Source organism: Ornithorhynchus anatinus, chromosome 1 (assembly GCF_004115215.2).
Source record: "Ornithorhynchus anatinus isolate Pmale09 chromosome 1, mOrnAna1.pri.v4, whole genome shotgun sequence".
In the NCBI taxonomy this organism is placed as follows: domain Eukaryota; kingdom Metazoa; phylum Chordata; class Mammalia; order Monotremata; family Ornithorhynchidae; genus Ornithorhynchus; species Ornithorhynchus anatinus.
The window spans coordinates 75,646,860-75,667,615 of NC_041728.1; the positions used below are offsets into that span (position 1 = coordinate 75,646,860).

Sequence of the window (20,756 nt, forward strand, 5' to 3'; positions counted from 1 at the left end):
TTTCTATAAAAAACCCATCTAAATTCTAAGGAAGAGGGCTTCCACAGTTAACTATTCAACTCAAGCTTCATTTCAAAGAAAATTTCATAGAAGCCTGTCACCATGATCAAGGATTTAGAGAAGCAGAGTAGCTTAGTGGAAATAGCATGGGCTTGGGAGTCAGAGGCATGTGTTCTAATCCTGGCTCTGCCACCTGACAGCTTTGTGACTCTGGGCAAGTCACTTCAATTCTCTGGGCCTCAGTTCCCTCTTCTGTAAAATGGGGATTAAGACTGTGAGCCCAAGTAGGACAACCTGATTACCCAGTGCTTAGCACATAGGAAGTGCTTAACAAATACCATCATCATTATTATTATTATACCAGATTCATTTCTCTAACACAGATGATCAACAGACTGTTCTCTTTGGACTTATTTAGCTATTGCCCTTGAAGTGGTAAGAAGAGTACACCATAATATATATCAGATGAAAGGTCCATTCAACTCATTTTTTATCTCTATCAGACATGCTCAGAGGAACTGTGTCATGACTGTCCATCTTGACATCCATTCCATACTCTACCTTTCCTTCCTTAACCTTTCCTTCCGTTTTCTAAAATTTTCATGTAGTAATTTGCTATGGATCATTCATATATTAACTTATCCAAAGCACTGTTCAACTTGCTGATATTTTCTGCTTGCACATTTTCCTGTGGTTATAAAGTCAGTAAATTACCACCACCTCCTGTGTGCTTCCTTTTGTTACATACCTACACACTCAAACTTTAATGATTGCTCCCCTCATCCTGGTGGTGTGGGATTTGGTGAAAAATAATTCCATATTCTACCTGTCCACATCCTTCATGATGTTATAGGTGTCAACTGTGCCCTTTCATTCAGAATTCAGAACTTTCCAGACCTAGAGTCTTCATGTTTTCTGACCATTCTCACAATGAGGCTTACCTTTCTCAAGTCTTGGTTGCCCTTCTCTGCACCTTTTCCAGATGTAATGTGCCATTTCTAAGTTGCAGCAACCAGAACTGATTGCATATGGCTTTCAAATGCTGGTCTACATTTACATGGTGGCAAATCTATGCCTTTTGTTTCGCTTTTTCTTGGAAAATTTGGTTCCCTATCTGGCTGCTACACACTGGACCAATGTTTTTAGAGGAAGTCACAGTGACTCCGAGGTCTCTTAGACTGATATCTGGAATCCAACAGCAAAATATCACATAGCTGAAATTTGGATTATTTTTTTCTAGTGGCATTCTTTTGCATTTACTTACTTTGAAACTCATCTGCCAATTATAGCCCACTCATTGAGCTTTATAATAATGTTATAATAATGTTGGTATTTGTTAAGCGCTTACTATGTGCCGAGCACTGTTCTAAGCGCTGGGGTAGACACAGGGGAATCAGGTCGTCCCACGTGGGGCTCACAGTCTTAATCCCCATTTTACAGATGAGGTAACTGAGGCACCGAGAAGTTAAGTGACTTGCCCAAAGTCACACAGCTGACAAGTGGTAGAGCCGGGGTTCGAACCCATGACCTCTGACTCCAAAGCCCGTGCTCTTTCCAGTGAGCCACGCTGCTTCTCTATGTGCTCTCCTCTAGTCTGTAAGCTCCTTATGGGCAGGGGTCATGTCTAGCAAGGATCATGTCTATGAACTTTATGATATTGGAGTCTCCAAGCATTTAGTACAGTAATCTACACACAGTAAGCTCTCAAAAAATATCATTTAGTGACTGACTGTTCTTGCATTCTCCCTACCTACTCCCTCTTCCTGTTCATTTATTAATCAATCAATGGTATTTTATCGAATGCTTACTATATGTAAGGGTGTGACAACTTGAGAAAATTGGATGGGTCAATGCAACTCCTGCCCACAAAGACTATGCAGTCTATCGAGGGAGTCAGATCAGTCAATCAAAGGTATTTATTGAGTACTTACTGTATGCATAAGACTGTACCAAGTCAGCACTTTAGAAAGTACAATGCAACAGAATTAGCAGACATGTTCCCTGCCCATGATGAGAGGGTGAGACAGATATTAATATAAATAATTTATAATATAAAATTTAAAGATATTTACATCTGTGGTGTGAGGATGTGAAATTCAGTTCTGGAATCATTCCCTAGGGTCACCGCTATACATACTTCTCGGTCCCTAGAAGGGACTTGTCTATCCCTGATAGGATTTTACCTTCAATCCCATGATCATTCATTTTTAGTCATAGCTTTTTTAGGACAACTTGCTTTTCTTGAGTCTCCTAAATTCAATTGAACAACACAATTATTCCAACAAAATCATACTGCAATTCATGATGTGATTATTATGATTCTTATAGAACTTCGTATTTGCAAAGTACTTAACAGTTAATACTTTAAGAAAGATTAGGAAGGATAGGATAGATGGAATTCAATTTTCAGAAATTCACATATAAGTTCTGTCAAATTTCATATGTGGTTAACTAAAGATAGTCAAGTCCTCAATGAATAGAGAAAAATATTTTCATTCCAAGTATTTTCATAACCTAAATATCACAATAATTAAGGAGTTAGAATTACACATATCTTCAGTTATTTGTGCATCACTCAATTATTTCTTTGTGGCAGAACAAAAACATGGTTAATATTCATACATTTACATAAAACTCTCATTCACAGCTCTGTTCATTGATTTGGGTGACAACCAGGGAAATAAGCTAAGCAGAACACAAAAATTAAGAAATACGAAGTTCATTTCTCATTAAAAAACACTAGTACTTTGCTTCTTAATGAAAATACATATTTTATCATATGGGGGCAGGAAAATAAGCAAATATTTCAAGCACAATGTGAGGATATTTGGAAGAAAATAGTTGGCAAAATGAAAAGTTGAATGGTTTAGGTTAAAGTCTGCTAATAGGCAGATCTGGTGCTTTAAATGGAGGAGAAGTCACTGAGGCTAAATGGGACTGGAGCAAGCCCAACCCCATCTGCATTTTGCACAGTTGTTTTGGGTGGAACTCGCTCCTGTTGTGGGGCCTAGTGGATATAGCACAGACCTGGGAGTCAGAAGGTCATGGGTTCTAATCCAGATTCTGCCACATCTGATGTGTGACCTGGGCAAGACACTTAAAATCTCTGTTTCTCAGTACCTCCTCTGAAGATGGAGTTGAAGACTATGAGCCCTGTGAGGCTGGCTCATTCATGAACTTTCATTCACTCACTCAATCATTCAATCATATTTATTGAGCACTTACTGCGTGCAGAGTACTGTACTAAGCACTTTGAAGAGTATGATATAACAATGAATGGACACATTTCCTGCCCACAACAAGTTTACAGTCTCGAGGACCTGATTATCTAGTATCTACCCCACAGCTAGTACAGTGTCTGGCACATAGTAAGCACTGAACAAGTGCCATTTCAAAAAAATACTGCTGTCATCTCAGTGGTTTATATAATGTAGTGCAATATATGTAATTGTAATGCATCCCCCCACCCCCAAATCCAGCCCTGTCTTGCCCTCTCCTTCTTTTACACTAGCCTGAACTAATTTCTACTCAATTCCTGGCAGATTCTCTTTTATAGAAAATTTCAGAAACAAAACACAATCCAAATATTAACCTTGTGAAATTATTTTTCCAGTGATGTACTGAACGCACAAATTAGTTTACAACATTCTTCCAGTGTTCTCTGTAAAAACCCTAAAAATGAAGCTGTGGTGGAAAATTATTTGACCCCAGTTTTATATATATGTAATATATATGTAATATATGTATATATATGTAATATGTAATGACCCCAATAGATATAAAACCCAACTCATCCTAATTACGCAAAATATTCCTTTCTAATGTGCATGTCATTATTACTATGCCATCACACAACTCTCAAAATAAATTGTAGCTTCATTTTTCTGTTTAAACTGTGTTGATACATTACGAGAATCAGAGTTCAAATATGACTTCTAACGTATTATTTGGCTGCTGAGCATTTGAATAGGTCTGGTTTAAATTTTAACTTATTCAGATCTTTATTTATTTGGACACCCATGAACTGAGAAAAACTCCACTTTCATTCCACGTAGTGTTATTCACCTCTGGATTGTTTCAATCAATCAGTGGTATTTATGAAAACTTACTGTGTGCAGAGCACTGTACTAAGCACTTGGAAGAATATAATAGAATAGGTGGACATGATTCCTGCCCTCAAGGAGCTTTACAGTCTAGCAGGGAAGACAGATATTAAAAAGTCTAACAGTAGGGAAAGCAACCAAATATAATATACCTGAGTATTTGGGGATTGAGGTACCATAACTGCTTAGTGGGCAAAAACCCAAGTAATATTAGTAGTAATTATGCATTTGTCAAGTGCTTAGTGGGTAAAAACCCAAGTAATAATATAAACAACTACATTTGTTAAGCACTTTTCATGCCAAGCACTGTACTAAGCACTGGAGTAGAAAGATAATCAGGTTAGGCCCAGTCCTTGTCTCCGTGAGTCTCACAGTCTAAATGGGAGCTATTTCATCCCTACTTTACAGAGGAAAAAACAGATGCACAAAGTAGTTAAGTAATTTGCCTGAAGTCCACAGCAAATAAGGGGTGGAGTGGAGCCGACATTAGAAGTCAGGTCCCTTGACTCCCAGGCCCATGCTCTTTCATTCATTCAATAATATTTATTGAGCACTTACTGTGTGCAGAGCACTGTACAAAGCGCTTGTACTGTACAATTTGGCAACAGACAGAGACAATCCCTACCCAGCAATGGGCTCAAAGTCTTTCCACTAGGCTATGAATAAGTAATGAATGCAGGAGAGAGGATAATAGGGTAGGGAAATGAGATATTAGTCAGTAAAACTTCTACTTTTATACTACCTATTATCATTTCTGTGTTTCTTTTCCCAATATGAGTTGAATGATGTGCTGCACTGAATGTACTGCTTCTTTGACATTCCTTTTTTAAATTTAGTTTTGCAAATTAAGCAATAAACATTTATTCCAAATTCTGAACACCTCTTTGATAGATGACTCTTTCCATATTTTTTAAATTCCAGTTTGACTCTATTGTCAACTTGAACTGCTTCTGGTATCTTCTGCAATTTAGCTTATCTATTTTTTAATGCAGAATTTATTATGCAATTAGCTTCAGCTTGACATATTTTAACAAAACTGTTTAAATCAAGTTAATCTACTTTCAATATTTTCTTAATATGACCGCATTGCTTACTCCCTTCCCTATTTGATCTCCAAAGAGGGAAACTGCTGGGGTGTCAAATTTGTAGTTTTGTCTTAAATATGGTTGCATTCTGAGCCAGCTTGCAGAAATTCACCTTCTCTTGATATCTAACACAAAATTTGAATTGATTTCCTGCACAGGTTTTTGGAAATTTTTTAAGTTTTGTTTTTGTTTTTTACTGTACTTAAGTGCTTATTCTGTTTGTGCCCAGCACTGTTCTAAGCACTAGGGTAGATAAAAGATAATCAGGTTGGTCACAGTCCTTATTACTTTTTTTACTATATGCCAACCACTGTACTATGCACTGGAGTAGATACCAGCTAATCAGTTTGAACACAGTCTATGACCCATACATGGGGATCACAGTTTTAATCCCCTTTTTACAGGTGAGGTAACTGAGAAACATAAGCTAAGTGACTTGTCCAAGGTCACATAGCAGAGAAATGGCAGAGATAAGATTAAAACCCAGGTCCTCTGAATCTCAGGTCTCTGCACTTTCCACTAAGCCATGTTGCCTCTTTATGGTAGCACAATTAGAGTATGAGTGTGTAATATGGACATTTTCTATGACTTGGGGCAGTGGTGGTTTTGGGAAAAACCCTTGGATAACTGTGGTTCTGTTACTTTGTTCTGTTGCTCTAGATCCTGCCCTGCACCTCAAGAGGTTCCCTCCATTAACTGTCCCCCTCCATCTCTTCAAACTATAATCTTGGGAGTCCAGTCCTATCCCACTGGTTTGGAAACTGGAGTTGCAGAAACTTGAAATATATAGAACACTTGAGAGTTGCTAGTTCTGGTCTCTGGACAGATCTCCCAGACCACAGAGGAGCCTGAAAAGCTCATCCTTAAAATGGAATATTCTCATACTCACTTATACTTTTTTCTCACTGTTTCATTGTTTCTTTCATTGCTTTGTTTCATCATTACAAACTTTCCATGCATGGGTTATGCAATGGGAGTATGATATGCATAAAAGGTGTTTGTCTGGATTACAAATGTGTCTGACTGTAAGTTTGTTGTGGGCAAGGAATGTATCTGTTGATTGTTGTATTGTATTCTCCCAGGCATTTACTTCAGTGCTCTGCACACAGTAAACTCTCAGTAAATACATTTGATTGAATGAATGAGTGTCTGGATGCCTCTCAACTCTACATCCCTTGTAGAAGGGGTTGAACTATGATGAAACTTAATAATTATGGTATTTGTTAATCACTTACTATGTGCCAGGCACTGTAATAAGCACTGAGGTGGATACAGGCAAATTGCACTGGACACAGTCCCTGTCCCACATGGGGTTCAGAGTTTCAAACTCCATTTTCCAGATGAGGTAATTGAGGCACGGAGAAGTGAAATCACTTGCCCAAGGTCACATGACAAATGGTAGAACTGGGATTAGAACCCAAGACCTTCTGACTCCTAGACCTGTGCCTTATCCACTATACCATGCTGCTTCTACCGTGTCCCCTCTGATTGACATCTGCCAGTCATATGATGTAAACTGACACCACCCAGTGCCTGCCCCTGGTGTTCTCCCTGGTTAGCTCCAGAAGAAGGGACTGGTTGACTACTGTCACCTTACCCTGCCATAGGGCTCAGCTCCAGAGGTAGGGACCTAGGGAAGAGATCCCATAATTGGGCTTTGTGAGCTGGGTGCTCACACTCCACCCAACGTTCCACAACCCACACACATCCCTGGTGGAGGAAACAGACTCCATTCCCCCGTGCCCCTTTATAGGGGTCACCTCCAGATGAAGGGACCCGGGAGAGATATGAAAGACATAATCAAAAGGAAGATGGCTTCCAATTACTAAATTCCTACAAAATTGAAAATGGGAGAGAAATATAACTTAAGTATTCTAAAATTCTGTTGCCTGGCTGCACTTCCTCAACCTTCAATTCACTGTAGGGAGAGGCCACCCAGTGTCACCCAAAGTCCCTCTTCCATCTTCCCTGGCACTGCCCCCATACTTTAACCTATGAAGACAATCAATCAGGAGCAGATAAAAATTACTCATTTTTCATCTTGAAAAATTTCACCAGATTAACCTGTCATATTGTGAAATGCACTAATCTATTGCGGAACCCCTATGTGTATATTACTATCTCCTTCACTTTATTAATAAACTGTTAATTCCCTGAGGGCTAGGGATGGTTTCTGAATTACCCTCATTCTTTTCCCCATTACAGTGCTCTGCACATAGTGTTTGGCACACCCAGGTGCTCAATAAGTATCACTGATTGAAAGAATGAATGAGGGTTCATGAATGTCTAAAATTGAGAAGAGTGTAAAAAGATATTCCCAGATTTCATCCTTAACCCCAGCTAACCATTTTGCAGTGAATACTGCTACTCTCCATTGGACTGTTTGAGAGTGTGGATAAGTCAGAACAACACACACTTCTAAGTGGAAATGTTTAAGAATGCCTCAATGATGATGGGAAAATCCACATTAATCCAATGCAAATATGCCACTCAAGACACTGATCGCTCAGTTGCTGAAGAGGTTGTAGAAAACTAGTAGTAATAATGTTGATTTTGATAGCTTATTAAGTATGATTATTACGCTTATCATTATCATTACAACATAAAATTATGTTCTTCAGAGGACTTTGAAAAGTAGGCCATACCCTCACATTGCAAAAACAAATTTAAATCCCCTTCCAAGAACAAAATAATAAAAGACACATGGAACATCAGGATACAATGAGATGAGTAAAATAGTAGCTCTCCAAAAAGGAAAATAGCATCTGAAGCACATGAGCTACCCAGTTGTGAAGTCGAAAACATGACAATGCATGAAATCAGACTTCCAGATGAAGGATATCTGGACGCCTATCCCGCCGTCGACCTCTGGCCCACGTCCTATCACTGTCCTGGAATGCCCTCCCTCCTCTCCTCCGCCAAACTCTCTTCCCCTCTTCAAAGCCCTACTAGGAGCTCACCTCCTCCAAGAGGCCTTCCCAGTCTGAGCTTCCCCTTTTCCCTCTGCCCCCCTCCGCCCTCTACTCCCTGCCCCTCCTCCTCCCCTCAGCACTGTGCTCATTTGTATATATTTTTATTACCCTATTTATTTTGTTAATGAGGTGTACATCCCCTTCATTCTATTTATCGTGATTATGTTGTCTTGGTTTTGTCGGTCTCCCCCGATTAGACTGTAAGCCCGTCACTGGGCAGGGATTGTCTCTATCTGTTGCCGAACTGTACATTCCAAGCACTGAGTACAGTGCTCTGCACATAGTAAGTGCTCAATAAATACTATTGAATGAATGAAAGGCTATCTCACATAAAGAGCCAAATACACCTGTGTTTAGTGAGATCTTCACTCTAAATGAAGGCTTGTGGTGTGGAATCAGATTGCTTTATTTTGAGCCTTCAAAACATGCCCCGAGCCAATAATGGTCATCTAATGACTCTATAAACCTATGTTTTAAAACTCAAAATGGTTTGCTACAATCATCAGTCCGTACATGCTAGTGTTACAGATGCTGATGAGAAAGAAAGATTCCATAAGGATCTAGATACTCATCACAAGAGTACTGTTATCTGACAAGATGATAGCTAAAAGAGATACTGAAATGTGGAGATAAAAAGAAATCAACGTGCTTCGAGGTTTTGAAGCTAAACAGCCTTAGCCTATCCCTGCTCTCTGATGTGCCCAACATCAGCTCATGATTCCTTACTGAATAAGGAAAAGTATCTTGGATTCACCAAGTTTCTAAATAATTGATTCCTAAGATATAATGCCACCCTAAAACAAAGCCTGAGGATGTTCACATCACCAGAACTTAGCATGGAACTAAGTGCTGGAATAGCCATCTCTTGTTCCAAGCAGCAAAATTTACGATGCTTTCCTGTCAGTGAAAATAAAGTAGCCATCCTATCTATAATGTACCTCTAGTGGTTTCCCGTAATCAATAGGTAATCAAAGTACATATGTGACTAATCAAACTAATTCATGACCAGCAACATCAACCTTCTTTTTCCATCTGTAGTTTGATACAATGTGGGTGTCGTAGTCTCTGTCTTTGAGTGTTCCAAAGGCTAGATGATCCTTGAATCATTGGACAATGTGTCATTGGACAATGTGGTTGACAAGCAGAACTCACTAGTAGCATTCACTGTGGCTTGTTGTTGATAGTTCATAGTGTGTGTACTGTTTTCCAGGTATAAATTTGTACACATACTCATCTTCAGCTATTGGTCATTGATAGCTCTTTGCTGATTCTCAAAAGCAGCTCATATTAAATGGCCTATCGTCTTGCATACGTGTTTCTACAGCAAAGTCATCAGCAAAAAAAAGCCCCTTTACAACTGACTGAAAGTCAATCAATAAGGCTCTTTGACTGCTGGAAGAATTTCCTAGGTGACAATAATGTTATGGTCACCATTTTCTTTATTGCTTGTTGCCACTTCAAGAATGAGCACGTAGAATAGGTTAAATAAGAATGGCTCCAGTATACAGCTTTGGCTGTACTCCAGTACTAATTCTGAATTCACTATTAAGTAGTCTTAGTATCTTAATTCATTTTTCAGGGCAAATACAGATGATTATTGTCACAGTCTAGGTGTGAAAATGGTGTTTTATTCTAAGCTTGTTGTGGGCAGGAAACATGTCTTCCAACTCTGTTATACTGTATTCTCCCAAGCACACACACAGTAAATGCTTAATAAATATGATTGACTGATAGCCTTTATGATCTTGAACAGCTGTATTAGGTTTTACTGCTGTTCCCTGTACTTCTTTTGTGTATGAAAAATAGCCAGGATCTTGTGCCTGACCTGATGCTGATGTGAAGCTGCATCAATATTCTGAGAGGCCAGGGTTAGCATTGCTCTTTATAAGCTATTTCAGGATGATCTTGTTGACGATGAAAAAGAATGAATCAGCAGGTTTTCACAATCGACTCTTTCACTTCATTTCAGGTTACTTCACTTCTCTGGGCCTGTTTTTCAACCGTAAAATTGGGATTCAATCCCTGTTCTCTCTCCTACTTAGACTATAGGCTCCATGTGGGACAGGAAATGTGTCCCACATGATTGGCTTCTATTTACCCCAGGATTTAGAGCAGTGCTTGACACACAGTAAGCGTTTAACAAATACCATTAAAAAAATGTGCCCTTCTCCTTTTTCAAGACTTTAGCTTGAGTTTTGTTGAAGTTCTAGGGGCACTTTGACTTTGGTTCTCCTGACAGGAAGCGCCAGATAATCCCACCATTTGGGGACTGTAAAGTCATTGTGAGTAGGGATCATGTCTACAACTCTATTTTATTCTGTCCTCTCCCAACCTTTTAGTACATAGCTCTGTAAACAGTAAGTGCTCAGAAAATACCATTGACTTTTTGCTTTTACCTTTCTTCCTGAAGTTGGTGTTGATGGAAACTTTGTGCCATCTTTTCTGTAGCTCAGATGTTGACGGACACACCATGCTGGCATCTGAGCAGAGCATCTCTGCCCTGATTGAGAATCTCACTGACGTATCATCAGAATTGGGAGCTTTGGCTATTCTTTATGATAGTGACTTCATTAAATGCTGGAACTATTGCCATACCTCCATACATTGACAGATTAAACTCTCTATAAAGCCTCATCCTCGGTAAAATAAACCATGTTAGATTATTAAGAAGCAAGTTATTCAATAAGCATTCAGTCACTACAATCAATCAATGGCATTTATTGAGGGCTTACTGTATACAGAGCTCTGTAATAATAATGGTAATAATAATTTTGGTACTTATTAAGCACTTACTATGTGCCAAGCACTGTACAAAGTGCATGGTAGAATACAGCACAACAGAGTTGGTATACATGCTGATCACACATGAAGGTATAAAAATGTTTGATCTTTTTATTCTCTATAGGGGAAAACAAAAAAAAACAAAAAAAGGGCTGGGGCGGGGAGAGGCCTGTTTTTATCCATTAGTAGGAAAAGTCATTGACCTGGGTCTTTAACAAATGCTAACTGCTTCCTTGGTCAAGGCCTTTTGGTTTATATATTTTCCTAGCTTTGGAATTATCCTTTGGTCAAATTTGCTTCTGGATTGAACTTCAGACATCCAGTTTTATGTGTACCCTGATGAGACAGGAGAGTGGAGGGAGGAAAAATAGATGCTCCATTTAATAAATTCTGTTTTTTTACATCATATTCAGCATAGAATTAGTTACCAGATTAGTTACCAAACTTTTCAATCCATCACAATCCTAGCTTTGATTCTGTCAAACATTGGAAGTCCAGCATTTTAGTTTTACACTTGTGAACCACCCTAGAATAAGGGAATTTGACAAATAAATGACCAACTTGAACTATTAGGTTCTGTAACATGTTCCAATTTCTCACTTTATGGCCTCAAAACCATTACCTTGAAATTCAGTTATTCCCTCTCTGCTTTACTGATTGCTGAAGTCTCTAAGTGGCCTTAATGTCAAATCTTTGGTGGTAAATTTTATAACAAGATCAATTTTCACAACATTTTTACTGCAAAATATATTTTTGAAAGGGTGTATTAAATTCTGAAGCCTTAAAAAGTACGATGGCTAACAGGCTGTTTTAGTACAGAGAAAAAACCCCAAACAAACCCATGTTGTGCAGTTCGGTTAGTATTTATCTGACAGCAGCCTTACAATACTGTATTGCTACAAATGTCAAAGCCTGGGAACTACTGTAGTAGCAATGCCAGAGGATTTATCTCCCAGGCAGGTAGCTTTGTAAAATCTTAGTAGTTCTAGACCTACATTCTGCTAAAATATATTAGGAACAGAGCTCATTTAGTGAGACACCCTATATAAGGCCTCTGTCAACTAGCATTCAGTGCTTTGTTTAGAAATTGAACTTTTTTCAGAATATGCCTGCTGCTAGGCTCAATTTAACAGCAGGCTGCATCACATATATACTTTTCAATTAAAACGACAGGTGGGCCTTCAAGTTAAAATAATCTTCTTCAATCCACCAAATTGAATCACAGAGAATTGGGCATGGTACTGTAGGTTTGCAGAATGGGAGAAACATTTAACCCCCTCAAATCCTCAAATGAGGACACATGGATCTTGATGGAAAGCAAACAGGAATACAGAAAAAGACAAATGCAGAAACAAATATAAGCAGTAGAGGTACCATGTTCACACTCCAACCAATTCTTTATTACACAAGTTTAGCAAAATTAGATATCTATAGTGCTGTATATGAGAAAAAGAATGTCTGATTTTGCTGCATAATTGATTTTTTTCTATTTTCAGCTATATTTTACCATGGTACATATTAATAAGCAATATAGTCAAAAGACAGGAGAAAACATAGGCAGTGTTTGTCCAGAAGCGAATCGCTGTACTTAACTTTAAAGTATGGGACTCCAGTATGCACAGATGTTCTTACTTATTCTAGGTCTGGTCCAGATTCCCTATCCAGTGTTCCCAGGTGGTGTTTCCTCTACTCACACTTTCATGCATAAAAATCTAGAAAATACATAACTAGAGGGTATGAAAGTCCAGATCTAGGGGTCAAGAAAAGGCGCCTCCAAAAGGTTTGGATACCTGCGTTTCCTGGATAATTGAAGTCCAAATTACTTCCATTTCAATGCATTGTCTAGTGGAAAGAAAACAGGCTTGGGAGCTCCTTCATCTCCCCTCCTAACCCCACAGCACTCATGTACATAGCTGTAATTATTTAAATTAATGTCTGTCCTCTCCTCTAGGCTGTAAGCTCACTGTGGGCAAGGAATGTGTCTGTTATATTGTTCTACTGTACTCACCCAAGTGCTTAGTAGAGTGCTCTGCACAGAGTAAGTGCTCAATAAATATGATTGATTGATTCTGAGGACTCAGGTTCTAAACCTTGCTCTGTCACTTGCTTGCTTTGTGACCCTGGACAAGTCACTTAATTTCTCTGTTTTTCATCCGTAAAATGGGGATTAGATATGTGTTCTTCCTATTTTGACTGTGAGACCCATGTAGAACAGGGACTGTGTCTGACCTGATTATTTTGAGTCTACAGCACACAGCTTAGAAAAGTTCTTATTATAAAGCAGGCACTTAACAAATAACAATCATTATTATTATGTTATTTTCTGCTCTTGACACACCTCCACCTCTGGAGAGTTAGTTTATGGATGTGAGGAGTTTAAAAATGTTTTTAAGTTGGCATCTTGATTTTTCAGAAGAGAGAAAAGGATCATTCTTTTTCTCCTTAGTCTGGAAAGAGTATGTAGCCTTCCATTTTCACTATTTTTATTTCAGATGATGGTTGTTTCATTAACTCCTGGGTGCCTGTGGTGTTTTAATTGAGTAGGGTCTATTAGTAAAACTTATTTTCATGATTTTGAGGATACTTTTCAGACATTATTAGTAGCAGAATAGAAGTATATGTTAGAACCATGTCTTAATAATACTTTACATTTTAAAATTATGCTGAACATAAATTTTAGTGACAGTGGATTCTGAAAATGAAATCCCAATATTTTTAAAATTACTTAATGTATTAGGCCACCTAAGACCTTATGTGAAGTGGTAAGTACATTAGCTTTTGGAAAAATAGCATGGGGAAAACAAAAAATCAAGACAGAATCAAGCTGGGAAGGCAAAGCCATGAAAGTTTCAGGAGTTTAAAAACCCTTTTAAATGCATTTTTAAAGCACTGTAAATAATGAATGATTCTTCTTTCTTTTAGAACTGTTTGGATTCTGTTAGGCTTTCCAACTGTGATGCTCTATAAATGTTGGGTGAATGCCTTTGTCTCACCAACAACTACACATTCATAGTCAGCCAAAGGGGAAGGGACTGAAGATATGTGCTCTGCACATAGTAAGCACTCAATAAATACCATTGACTAGGGATCAATGGTATTCATTAAATGCTTACTGTGCGTGGACCACTATACTAAGTGCTTAGCTGATCCGGGATCTGCTACCTAAGACTGGCCCTACTTTGCCAGTGCTCCAGTGAGTCAAAGTGTCCTAGTTTGACTGTTTACTGCAACAAAAAGCATTTGTTTCAACTTACCTAGAACCTGGTACAAATATGCATAACCGTTAAAAGTTAAAGGTAAATGGGGTAATGTGACATTTACTTTTATTTTGCAACATCCTCCAGTGTACAGGAGTGCAGCACTGAGGAGCATTGTAGAACAATAAAAGCAAACAATCTCATTCTGCGGAATGTTATCCCTTCAATATATATTACATATTCTTTCACCTTTCCCAAGGGTAGGAAAGAAAGGAAATTGTATAAGGTATATTCATAAGGACAAATAAGAATTATAAAAGAAAGGAGAATATAGGTGCTCAACCCAGAATCTAGCCTTCTCAGTTCACTGGGAGCATCAACCCTTCAGCAAATACATGGGAATGAAGCTTACTTTCAATGAATACACAAGATGTAATTGTTAAGAATGAGTGTTTAGAACAGTGCTTGACATATAATAAGCGCTTAACAAATACACCAATCAATGTTATTTATTGTGAGCTTATTTGCAGAGCACTGTACTAAGCAATCAGGAGAGTAGCATGGGCTTGGGAGTCATGGGTTCTAATCCCAGCTCTGCCACTTGTCAGCTGTGTGACTTTGGGGAAGTCACTTAACTTCTCCATGCCTCAGTTACCTCATCTGTAAAATGGGGATTAAGACCATGAGCCCCGTAGGGGACAACCTGATCACCTTCTATCCCCCACCAGTGCTTAGAACAGTGCTTCACACATAGTAAGCACTTAACAAATACCATTATTATTAATTAGCAGATACATTCCCCACACATAACGAGTTTACAATCTATAATAATAATTTAAAAATGAAGAGATTTCAATCATGAGTACAATATGGTAGCCACTAAAGGGCTCACACTGCATATTTTGTAGGTGTCAATGGGGGGAAAATGCTTAGGGAAAGGAGGAATTGGAAAGGGAAAAGAAGGTAATGAGGTTACTAAGTGACTAGCTATATCTCAGATACTAATCAATGCAAATAGAAGTACATTTCCCCCAATCTAAATGACCACACTGAATAATATCTGGAAATGTGTACTAATGCTATTTTAACCCGGAATCTTTAAGCCCAGTCTGACTTAATGTTCCATTGCTTCAGGAAAGATCAATCCCTCTCTATTCCTTCCTCCCCTGGCACTGCTTCCAATGGCTACTTGGAGCAGCATGGCTCAGTGGAAAGAGCCCGGGTTTTGGAGTCAGAGGTCATGGGTTCAAATCCCAGCTCGGCCACTTGTCAGCTGTGTGACTTTGGGCAAGTCACTTCACTTCTCGGTGCCTCAGTTGCCTCATCTGTAAAATGGGGATTAAGACTGTGAGCCCCACGTGGGACAACCTGATTCCCCTATCTACCCCAGTGCTTAGAACAGTGCTCGGCACATAGTAAGAGCTTAACAAATACCAACATCATCAACATCATCATTACTTCCAGAAAAATGGCTGAAAGTCCAGCTTCACTGCTTTAACCAGGGTCTCTGGCAGCTGGCCATCAGGGTCTTAGCTGGGACCAGGTGACCTTTTCCACTCTCCATCTGCTGGCAATAGTGGCGGCAAGCAGTTGGAATAGGGTTCGTGGGAGTCCTTGTTTAAAAAAAATAGCAGTGGAGGAAGATACAGGAGTGGAAGCAGCCATGTTTAGGGTACATGGAGGGATGTCTAGAAAATCCCTAGGAAAAGTGTGTGGGAGGGGGAAAGACACAAAGGGAGAGGAATAGTGGGAACTGCAATCTAATCAAGTAGATCATCAAGTTAGAATTTGTTCTGGAATAGAACGTAACTAACTGCACTTAAGTCAACTGCATCTGACTTAAATGCTGTGGGAAAAGGTACCCTGTGATGTAACTCTTCACAATGCATTCATATTTTTGAGTGACGTAACAAAGGTATAACCTGGAATATCTTATTTAAAAAGATCATGTACTTCCTGCTGCCTCCCTATTTTCGTCATGGGCTGGAATGAAATACTTTATCCTGGTTTGGGATCTGGTTGCTTCTCAAGTAGGAAGCAACATGGCCTATGGTATGAGTACAGGCCATGTAGAAGCATGTAGCATCAAGTAGGAGCACAGGCCTGGGAGTCAGAAGGACCTGGGTTCTAATCCTGGCTCTTCCACCTGGCTGCTTTGTGACCATGGGCAAGTCACATAATATCTCTGTGACCCAGTTACTCATATGAAAATGGGATTAAGACTGTAAGCCCCATTTGAGACATGGACTGTGTCCAACCTGATTAGCTTGAACCTACTCCAGCACTTAGTACAATGCTTGACACACAGTAAGCACTGAACAAATATTATTATAATTATTATTAAGTAGATCCATGGTATTAAAAGGGTAGGAAAATGAAACGTTAAAAACCCGTCACTGATTAAAAGTGAGTACATTAATTATTTTCAAGCATCAGGAGAAAGCAGAACATACTGTAAGTGATTGGTGGTCACAGAGGACAAGAAATCCATTTTACTCAGAATGTCCTAATGTGCTTCACAATAAAGCATTTGATGTGCTCAGATATAGATATACTAAGACATTGTATCTTGTCCACAAAATATGGAGTTGTTTAATGTTCATGGAGTCCAAAGACAAATCAATAAAGTCCAAATAACTAAAACCAAGTTTTCAAGAGTTTAGCTGTTGAATCAAAATTCAAAGCCAACCCACGCAAAACTAAATGGTTGAGCAATCAGTCAGGCTCTAATCAGAAGCATTCCAAACAATGGTTCTCTAAAGTAAAGAAATCCAGAAACAAAACGAAGCTGATGTATTTAAAAATCTGATGCCATCCTTTTTTTAGTCAACAACCCTGAAACAGCCATGATGGAAGAGTTCCAGTTCCAAAACACTATTACCAGCCCACTTCTATTTAGGTAAACATTATTTACAGATCTTTTTCAGCATTCTTTGTAGTCCTCCCTGCCCTTCCCTCACATCCCCCTCTAACCTTCCCTGAAGCATTCCTAAAACATCCGATGTTTAAATCATCATCATCTCTGGTATTTGTTGCGTAACTATCACATACAGAGCATTGTACTAGGCACTTCAGGAATATACATTAAATGTCAAAGCTTCAGCTTGTCTGAGTGGACGACAACTCCCTCCTATTTGAAACACTTTCAAGTTTACTTTTGCTAACATGTTGCTAACCTGGTCCTAGTCCTATCCCTTTGAACTACTGCTTCTCCATTTTGCCCACTGGAACCTCTTCCACATCTTATCCTTTAATTGCAAATGTGCCACAAATCTCTGTTCTGGGTCCCCTATCCTTGCCCTCAACACTTTCTTTCAGGGAACTCATCAAGGCTTCAGGTACCTTATCTCCTCTCTCCGTAGCTGTCCAAACCTGTTATCTAGACCTGGCCACTCATCTAACCTGCAATCCGGAATGTCCTCTTGCCTCTAGAACCTTTCCACCTGATTTTCCACTGGCACTCAAAGCTTAATATTTCTCAAAATCAAACTACTCATCTTCCTTCTTAAATCTCCTCCCCCTTCTAACTTTTCTATCATAATCGACAACACAACTCCCAACCCATTCTATTTCAGAAGGTTGCAACCTAGGTGTTTTCCTAACCTCCTAGCTGTCTTCAATCAATCAACCAATCGCATTATGGAGCACTTACTATGTGTAAAGCACTGTACTGTGCCCTTGAGAGAGTACAATATAACAACAATATAACAGAGTTGGTAGACACATTCCCTGCTCATAATGTGATTACAGTCTTTCAATTCTTCCCATATTCAAGCCCACTTCCCCCAACATGTCTTTCCAAATGAATTTTCCTGTGTCCCAAGTCACATAAATTATCTTCCCTCCCAAACCCTGTCCTCTCCCTGACTTCCCTGTCACTGTGGACGGCACTACCATCCTTCCCATCTCACAGGCCCACAACTTTGGTGTCATCCTCGACTCTGCTCTCTCATTCAACCCACTCATCCAATCAGTCACCAACATCTGCCGGTCTCATCCTCACAATATCGCCAAGATCCACCCTTTTCTCTCTATAATAATGTTGGTGTTTGTTAAGCGCTTACTATGTGCAGAGCACTGTTCTAAGCACTGGGGTAGACACAAGGGAATCAGGTTGTCCCACGTAGGGCTCACAGTCTTAATTCCCATTTTACAGATGAAGTAACTGAGGCATAGAGAAGTTAAGTGACTTGCCCACAGTCACACAGCTGACAAGTGGCTTATCCAAACTGCTATCCAAACTGCTCTATCCAAACTGCTACCGTGCTAGAACAAGCTCTCATAATATCCCGACTAGATTATTGTGTCAGCCTCCTCTCTTAACTTCCTTCCTCCTGGCTCTCCCCATTCCAGTCTATTCTTACTGTCTTCCTACAGAAATGCTCTGGGCTTGTCACTCCCCTCCTCAAAAACCTCTAGTGGTTGCCTCTCAACCTTCACACAAAACAAAAACTCCTCACTCTTGGCTTCAAAACTCTCTATCACCTTGCCCCCTCCTATCTCACCTACCTTCTCTTTCTTCTGCCCACCCCATACACTCTGTTCCTTGGCTGCTCACTTCCTCACTGTGCCTCGTTCTTGCCTGTCCCACTCTAGACCCCTGGTCCATGTTCCACTGCTGTCCTGGAATGCCCTCCCTCCTCACATCCGCCAAACTAACTCTCTTCCCGTCTTCAAAGTCCTACTGAGAGCTCACCTCCTCCAGGAGGCCTTCCCAGACTGAGTCCCCACTTTCCCTCTGCTCCTCCTCCCCTCCCCATTGCCCCCCCCCCCGCCCTCTGCTCTTCCCCCTTCCTTTCCCCTCAGCACCGTGCGTAGACTGTAAGCCGGTCAAACGGCAGGGACTGTCTCTATCTGTTGCCGACTTGTTCATCCCAAGCGCTTAGTACAGTGCTCTGCACATAGTAAGCGCTCAATAAATACTATTGAATGAATGAATATTTGTATATATTATTTATTACCGTATTTATTTTGTTAAAGGGTAGCATAGCTCTGTGATTCTATTTATCTTGATGATGTCTGCATTAGACTGCTTGTTTTGTTTTGCTGTCTTTCTCCCCTGTTTAGACTGTGAGCCCATTATTGGACAGGGATTGTCTCTATCTGTTGCCAAATTGTACACTCCAAGAGCTTAGTACAGTGATCTGCACATAGTCAGCGCTCAATAAATACTATTTAATGAATGAATAAATCCATCAACTTGTCCACGCTATTATTAATATTAAGGATAATAATAATAATGGTGTATGTTAAGCCCTTACTATGTGTTAGGCACTGTACTAAGCGCTGAAGAAGATACAGAGGAGCAGCATGGCCTAGTGGAAGAGCACGGGCTTGGGAGTCAGAGGTTGTGGGTTCTAATCCCGTCCCTGCCACTTGTCTGCTGTGTATCCTTGGGCAAGTCACTTCTCTGTGCCTCAGTTACCTCATCTGTAAAATGGGGATTGAGACTGTTAGCCCCACATGGGACAATCTGATTACCTTGAATTTACCTCAGTGTTTAGAATAGTGTTTGGCACATAGTAAGTGCTTAACAAATACCATCATTATTATTATTATTATATAAGCAAATCAGGTGGAAAACAGACCCTGTCTCACATGGTCTCACAATTTCAATTCCTATTTTGCAGCTGAGATAACTGAGGCCCAGAAAAATGAAGTGACTTGTCCAAGGTCACACAGCAGGCAAGTGGCAGAGCTGGGATTAGAAGCAAGTGGGATTGGACTCACAGGCCCGTGCTTTATCTACTACGCCACACTGCTTCTGTTCCTTTCCACTGCATAGTCTGTGGCAGGGAAAGTCTACCAACTGTTTTATATTATACTCTCCCAAGTGCTAAATACAGTAGGCTCACAGTAAGTGCTCAATAAATATGATTGATTGTACAATTGGTTCCTCTCAAGCCAGTCTACTCACTGTTTCATTCTGATCTCTCTTGTTGCCTATGCCTTGCTTGCTTCCCCTCTGTCTGGAGCTGCCTACCACTTCACATCGGGCAGAACACTACTCTCCTCATTTTAAGGCCTTTCCCAAGTCTTTCACTAGGACTTCACTAATCAATCTTTCATATCTTCCCCCTGAATTACCCCCTCCACCATTACTGTGTCTCTAAGCATTTGGACATTTACATGTCCTGTAGCATTTATATAGATATCTTTATACCCTATTTTTTCCCCTATCTCCATTACTTTTCCTTACCATCCATCACTAGATTGTAGGCATTTTCAGGGTAGGGAACTACTGACTCTATGGTACTCCCCAAATGCTTGGTTCAGTGATTTGCCCAAGGTAAAAGTTCAATAAATAGTTCTGATTGACGGAGAGCATGGATGCACTTATTTATTCTCATGCTTATCACTTGGGCATATGTGTTCCTTTAATTATACATTCAATTATTTAATTTGATTAGACTGAAAGCTTGTGGTCAGGAAATATGTGTAACAACTCTGTTCTTCATACTCTCCCAAGTGCTTATTTCAGTGCTCTGCACATAGTAAGTGCTCAGTAAAAACTATTGATTGTAAATCTTTTTATGACTGTCTCCCCTCTTAGAGTTTAAGGTCCTGTAGGATGGGGAATGTGTCACTTGCTTCTTATACTTTCCAAACTCTTACAGT

At 39.7% G+C, this 20,756-nt stretch overlaps 1 protein-coding gene across 1 annotated transcript in view; it reads right to left on the minus strand.

Moving 5' to 3' along the window:
- The window catches only part of KHDRBS2 (KH RNA binding domain containing, signal transduction associated 2), a 562,712-nt gene that overhangs the window by 135,300 nt on the left and 406,656 nt on the right, over positions 1 to 20,756 (minus strand). The gene's annotated exons all lie outside the window — the stretch shown is intronic.